A 7,396-nucleotide genomic window follows, 5' to 3' on the forward strand; every position below is an offset into this window, starting at 1 on the left:
TGCAAAATTACAGTCATAATGGACATGGGCTGTAAGAGGAATTATGGCATATCGGATCAATTGTTGAAATTGTGCATGCTGCAGGTATCCTTTATTGTTATGTTTCATCCGAATGGAATGTAAAGGCATGTCATCCCAGGGTTGCCAAACTCAATATTCAGCCATAAAGGAGCATGGTCAGAGAGACCAAGAGAGTGATCAACCTCAATATGAAGACTGAAATCTGTATATTGTTGAGCATGTAGTAAATACCATCTATCCAAGCGAGCCCAGTAGTTAGTAAAGACATTATGATGATAGGTGTAGCCCACTATTCCAGTGTGCATGGCTGTCCATAAATCTTGTGCATGTGTCGTGGTAAGTAACTCCTCCCATGATCGCTTTTCAAAAGGGATCATATGAGATCTATGAGTAGTGTTGTGTGATGGCATGGGAGAGTTATTAAAGTCTCCGCCAAGAAGAGCACAAGATCGCCATGGGTAAGAAGCAATGGCATGCCACATGGAAGCTCTGGAAGCAGAAGTTTGCAAGGCATAAATAGAGGCAAATTCCCAAATATCACCATTGACATCACATTGAATCACCATCCATCTGCCATCACAATCATTGAAGGCAAGTTGGGGCTGCAGTTCATGTTTGACCAATATGCAAAGACCCGAGAAATGCTTAGTACCTGCATAGTGGATATCATAGCCCCCAAAATAGCCAGCCTGGCCAGCCATAGAATGTTGGTTATGTTCTTGCAAACAGAGAATGTCCAGCTGCCTAGTTAAAACATAATTCCACACTAGCCTCCACTTTAGAAGGATTGCAGAGGCCCTGTACATTAAGAGTGACACAATGGAGTTTGTCAAGCATGAGGATATATACAAAGGAGGAGACCAAGAATATACAACCAAAGAGTGCTTAAGCATCAGCCATCATGGGCTGCAGCCCTTCCTTCCCTGGGTCAAAGGATAGCCCTTCCTTAGACTCACAAACAGGAATGTGTTTTTTGAGAACTCCAACCCAATTGAGAAGAACCGGGGAAGTGGCTGAGGTAGAGGCTTGTCCTGGAGTAGGAGTAGATGCATCCTAGTGGCAAGATTGAAGGGGTCTTTGCCTCAACACCCTCTTGGGCTATAAAAAACCATCATTATCAGGGGCCTTCTCTTTCTCTTTACCTTTGTCCTTGCCTTTAGCTATGGCTAGCATTTGCGAAGCCACTTTCCCAACTTTGGAGGCATTTTTATCCAAATTCTTGGACCCAGTCTCTTGCTTATGAGTGGGCTGAACCAGGGGAGAAGGTATAGCAGTGGGCTGGAGAGGGATGCAAGACAGTAGGGCATTCAGAGGCCAGATGCCCGTACTTATGGCATGAAAAACAAGCACCTGCAAAAATTTCCCATTTCAATTCAAAGTACTTTTGGCCCATTGGCAAACCTTCAACCTCGACTGCAATGGAGGGTAGGGGTATTTGTGTCCCACAAAACAAAATCTATTACGATTCCCAGCAGGGCGAGGGGGGCAGATAACTTGGCCCAGTGCAACGGCCAATCCTGGCAATTCTTCTCGCATATAGTCTGGGAAATTAACCACCTCCACCCAGACAGGACAATGATGTCGTATGAGACTTTGATAGTCCTTATTGGGGAACCATGGCATAGCATGTACCATTTTCCTGCCATAAAATAAAGAAGAAAATTCAAGCACACGCTGCTTCTGCAAGGCATCGGTGAGGCGAACTTCATAAAACCCACGGGAGGCAAAGTACACCCCCTCCACAAAAGAGCCACCAATAGACTGGTTGTACCAGAGATGGTAGCTGCAATTTATAAGTAACCTGAGGAATAGGCTTGCTCCAATCCTGGCGAGATTGATGGAAGTCCTCTTTCAGAGTATCAAAAACATATTGAGCCTCTTATGGTGCGACATTGTTAGTGGTGCCAAAAGAGGAGTAAGAATTACCTGCACAAGTGGAGGCTAAAGGAGTCTACGATCGAGTATGTAGTTGATGATCTCTATGAATCCTCTATCCTTATGGAGCCTAGTTGACAACCAATGACAAAGCTTATATAATCGAAAGACGTATGTAATGGAAACATGAGAAGCATCTCATTGGATCTAACTCCATAGGTACTATCCTAGCACAACCTCATGATGGTGTTAAATCTCTAGTAAGTACAGACCCAAGCACATCTTTTCCTTATAGTGTATAACCTATGCGAGAGGGTTGAATCCATCTTGAGACAATGGAATCTCCCTTGAATCAAATAATAGGGTGGGCATCTGAACATATAATGCTTCTCAATCTGCACCTCCCTAACTGTGTACCTTGCATAACTATGCCTCTCAAGTAATGTCCTTTGCTCTACCAAATTCAATCTGATTCAATCTACACATAGTGGGATGATACTCTTTATTGGCCGATGATAATATGGCATGTGATCTTCCAATGAGGGTATCTAGGGCTCACAATGAATCCATCCTCAAAAACTTGTAGGAAGTGCTCTTTATAAAATTAGAGTTTTATAGGGAGATATAGTGGTAAAAGGAATCAAAAGATATTGATATCTAGATTACCTATCATCTTCTTGGAGATTTCAATTGTGTGCCTCAAGGCCACGTGATCTACTTGCAAGGCTGCCACAATGTGAGGAAGGGAGCTGGTCGGCCAGTCCAGAAGGCTGTTGGTGGCTGGAGAACACCATGCTGAATGCTGCTATCTGAGATGCGTTGGAGAACACCCTGCTGAATGCTGCTATCTGAGATGCGTTGAGATGCGCTAATGACAGATGATGATGATGTGCTGAACTGAATGCTGATGTCTCTATATATATGGGTGAGGGGGGCTGGTCGGCCAGCTTGTCGGCCAGATGCAAAAGCCCACGACTGAATATATTATGCCAAAAATGGCATAAATGTTGGTCGGCTGAAGTAGCATCCTGTCGGCTGGATGTAACAGCACCCAAATCCCTCACATCACCATACATGCCCGAAAGCACATACGCAACAGCACCATTCTTGTAAAACATATCTCCAAGTTGATTCAGCCAATAGAGGAGGGACAAAATTGTGAGTCAAGACACCTTACCTGGCTGCCGTGAGCTTGGATTGAGAGACAAACTGCGCGCAGCGTGGAATCAAAGTTTGAAGCTACAGTTCGCGCGAAACGGGCGAAGAAAATGAACACATTTTAGTTTTTTTAAAAATTTGCGATGCATAAACGACCCAAAAAAAAAGGTGGCTTATGCATCGCAAGTCCGATGCATAAACCACTCATTTCTAGTTTGCAAGGGTCGCTACAATGGTGGCATACACAACTGCAATTTAAACATTGCATAAGCATCCACAAAAGCGACCCCCGCTATTTTCTTCATATTTATATGGGGGTCGCTATGTATAGACCATTCTTGTAGTGTGTCGTAAAACTTTACTCTTTCTCCTTGCACATCTTGTTTATATCTCAATGTACCACAATGCGGACATTGTGCTGCATTGTTATATTCTTGTCGAGATAAAGAATACAATCATTTGGACAAGCATGGTGTCTGTTGTAGTCCATGCCAATCGAGTGCAACATTGCTTTTGCTCGACTACGGTCCACTGGCATCTCATTATCTTTTGAAAATATTTGATGTTTCAATAAGCTGTTACACAAAATAGTCAGGCTAAGAAAATGCATATAAAGATACATAACTCTCAATGGATAGGTAAGCGCGTAAAACATACACATGTGCTCCACAATATAGTGGAAGATGAGCAAGCCTGCGTAGTTGTTTCTCTTCTTGTTGGGAAGTGTATTCCACACGTCATGTGTTTTCTTCTATCCCTTCATGTTCCAAACCTCGATCTTCTGTTCCATTGTGTACGGCATTTATCATGTCATCCATGTCATGTTCTAGTATTTGCTCTGAATCTGCCTCAAGTTGCTCGGGTTGTTGGATCACCTCGCTTGTGGCTACTCTTGTTGGTCTCCATCATTCAAGCCGAATATCCACTGGTTCGTCATTGTTGAAGCGTGCATTGCCACAAATTAGATGTTCCAATCATTCCACCTGTGTGTTTTCTTCTATCCCTTCATGTTCCAAACCTCGATCTTCTGTTCCATTGTGTAAGGCATTTATCATCATGTCATCCATGTCATGTTCTAGTATTTGCTTTGAATCTGCCTCAAGTTGCTCGGGTTGTTGGATCACCTCGCTTGTGGCTACTCTTGTTGGTCTCCATCATTTAGGCCGGATATCCACTGGTTCGTCATTGTTGAAGCGCGCACTGCCACTAATTAGATGTTCCAATCGTTTCACCCCAATCGTTCCACCAAAAATATTTTCCATTTTTTTGTATGATCATTGCAAATTCGTCAACGTCGAGCCACTTGGTATTTACAACACCGAGTACATGGACAAAGTGTCTTCTCCTCTAAATCAACAAAATTCGAGGGTGTGGCATCATCCATGGTTTCCATATTAATTTGCAAAATGGGAACGAATGCTTCTTTTTGGAGGGGAATCCTCCCTTGAGTGTTTGTGGAGGGTGGTAGTCGGTGATAGGTAATTTGAAATGTCGAGGGCGCACAAGATATGGAAAGATTTTGAATTTGAATGAAAAGTAGCAACTGTCAAAATAAGCGTCGAAAAGGTCATCAAAATATCCGTTGAAAAGGGCATGGGAGTTTTTTTTTGACTCTTATTTCCACGCACTTTTCGACTCTTTTTTTCACCTTGATTTCGATGGCTTTTTCCACGCTTACTTTGACGCATATATCGACGGTGTAGGTTTTTACAGTAAAATAGAATCTCTCTTTTTTCTACGTTTTTTTTTTGTGCACGTGTTTTGCTTGCTTCCTCACCAGGTATGCCTCCTTTTCCCTCACTCCCATCTCCTCTTGATTACATGTACATGTGATGTAAAATGTCTGTGTGTAGTTATGAGTAATTTTCTTGTTTTTTTGCTTTCTCATTTTTTTTGCAGGTTCTTTCTCTTTCCCAGGCTCTTCTCCACCTCCTTCTTTGCCCTCCCTCCCCTCCCCTCCCCTCCCCTCTCCTCTCCTCTCGTCTTGGTTGTTAAATTGGTGTGTGTGTGTTGAAGGATAAACCTCCTTGTGTATCCATGCTATTCACACTTTTAGGGTTTTGTATTACTAATTCTTTTCTTAACTTTTTGTTTTGTTTTGTAGGTCTTCTAATCCTCTCTTTTAACTTCACCTAAAAGAGGTAAATTATTTTCTCTCTTTCCTCTCTTTTTGATTTTGTATGTATGCATTAGGTTCTTAGGGCTTTTGTATGTATGCATTATTGGCTTTGTAGGTCTTCTAATCTTCTCGTTCAACATCAGCCAAAAAAAGTAAGTGCTTTCCTCTCTTTTCTATCTTTTTATCCTCTCTTTCCTCTATTTTTATCTACCAAAAAGAGGGGTTTTGTTTTGTAGGTCCTCTATGCATAGAGCTTAATGCACATGCATAGAGCTCTAATCATAGATCTTAATCTATGCATTAAGCTGTATTCGTATAGCTTAATGCATACATTGTGCTCTATGCATGCATTCATAATGCATAGAGATATATGCATAGATTAAGCTCTATGCATGCATTAGGCTCTATGCATGCATAGAGCTTAATCTATGCATGCATTAAGCTCTATGCATAGAGCTTAATCTATGCATGCATTAAGCTCTATGCATGCATGGTTAATGTATAGTGTCGGGGTATGGTTTAGTTTAGGATAGCGTGGCTTGCATAGTGCTTTATGCAAAAGCCTCATGCATAATGCTTTATGCATAAGCTTTATGTATAAGGCCTCATGCATAGCTTTATGCATAAGGCCTCATGCATGCTTTATGCATAAGCTTTAGCATACTAATCCTTTCCTCACCCTTTTGTTGGTTTTGTAGGTCCTCTAATCCTCTCTTTCAACATCACATAAAAGAGGTAAGTGCTTTTCTATCTTTCCTCTCTTGCCTCTATTATTATTACACCCTTGGGGGTGCTGGGGATTTGTTTTGTAGATTTGTGCATAAGCATTGCATAATGCTTTATGCATAAGCCTCATGCATAGCTTTATGCCAAGGCCTCATGCATGCATAGCTTTATGCTTAAGGCCTCATGCATAGTTTTATGCTTAAGGCCATGCTTAAGGCCTTATGCATAGTGCTTTATGTATAAGCTTTATGCATAATGATTTATGCATAAGTCTCATGCATAGCTTTATGTATAAGGCCTCATGTGTATAAGGCCTCATGCATAAGGCCTCATGCTTAAGGCCTCATGCTTAAGGCCTTATGCATAGCTTTATGCTATATAAGGCCTCATGCTTAAGGCTGTTGAGATTCAAGCTCGATATGTTAGTGTGAGCCAGCTATGCTATGTGCTGGCAGATTAGGCAGGAACATGTGTGAGACATAAATGACCGCGTGTCCAGCTGGTCATAGTGTGTGGACATTAGCTAGGGTTAGTAGAGTGTGGACACAACTCATTGTGTGTTGTGTGGATTATGGATTAGTGCATTATGCTTTGTGTGAGACTGGACATGGCTTCCCTCTATGGTTAGGGTTTGCAATATACATTAGGGTTTGCTCCTGTGTGTGTGTCTCCTCCTCCTCTACTGTTCTTTCAACATGGTATCAGAGCCTTGTGCTGTTTATTAGGGTTTATGAGTGAGTGAGTGAAGAGGGAGAAGAAGAAGCTGTGAAAAGAAGCTGTGAAGCTGCCATTGGAGCTGTGAAGCTTGGAGCACACAAAATACTATCAGATCTGAGAGCTTGGCCTACCGGGTAAGGTCTTCTAAACATCCTTGAGCGGATTGCAGGTGATACAGGCAAAAACAAAGCAAATCAAAGTAAAGCAAATTCTGTTTTTTGAAGCTTTCCATTAAAGCTTGGGAACATTGATAAATGGTGAAAATACGCGTGATTCTGGCAAAAGACATATGTATTTGACAAAGAGGGATGTATTGGCAACCCATGTGCAATCCTTGAACAAAATTTGGAGCAATTTACATGCATTTAATTGAGTGAAATTACTGGTTTTTTGAGCTCACACAAAACAGAGAAAAGGAAGCCAAAAATTGATGAAATTGGAGCATGTATTTGGTAAAAATCAAAGCATTGGTGGATTGCACACATACCTAGGAGTGTTGGGGACTTTATTACCTCATCATTGAGCATTACAACCACTCCCAAAGAGCTCTACAGCAGGCGGCGTAGCCAGACAGTGAAAACAGGACAGTTTTCTGGTATTTTTCACACGGGGAGGTCAAATTCCACTTATGTGCTTGAGTCCTTTCACAATTGCTTTAGCAATTGGATGCTTTACACCTTGGAGAAGAGGGCTATGTAATTTTCTTGGTCAATGATGCCTAATTGAGCTGGGAATGAGCTGATTAAAACAAGCTGTCCACTGGTTGCAGAGAAACAGAGC

Source organism: Cibotium barometz, chromosome 20 (assembly GCF_041138505.1).
Source record: "Cibotium barometz isolate CiBa-2024 chromosome 20, ASM4113850v1, whole genome shotgun sequence".
Classification (NCBI taxonomy): domain Eukaryota; kingdom Viridiplantae; phylum Streptophyta; class Polypodiopsida; order Cyatheales; family Cibotiaceae; genus Cibotium; species Cibotium barometz.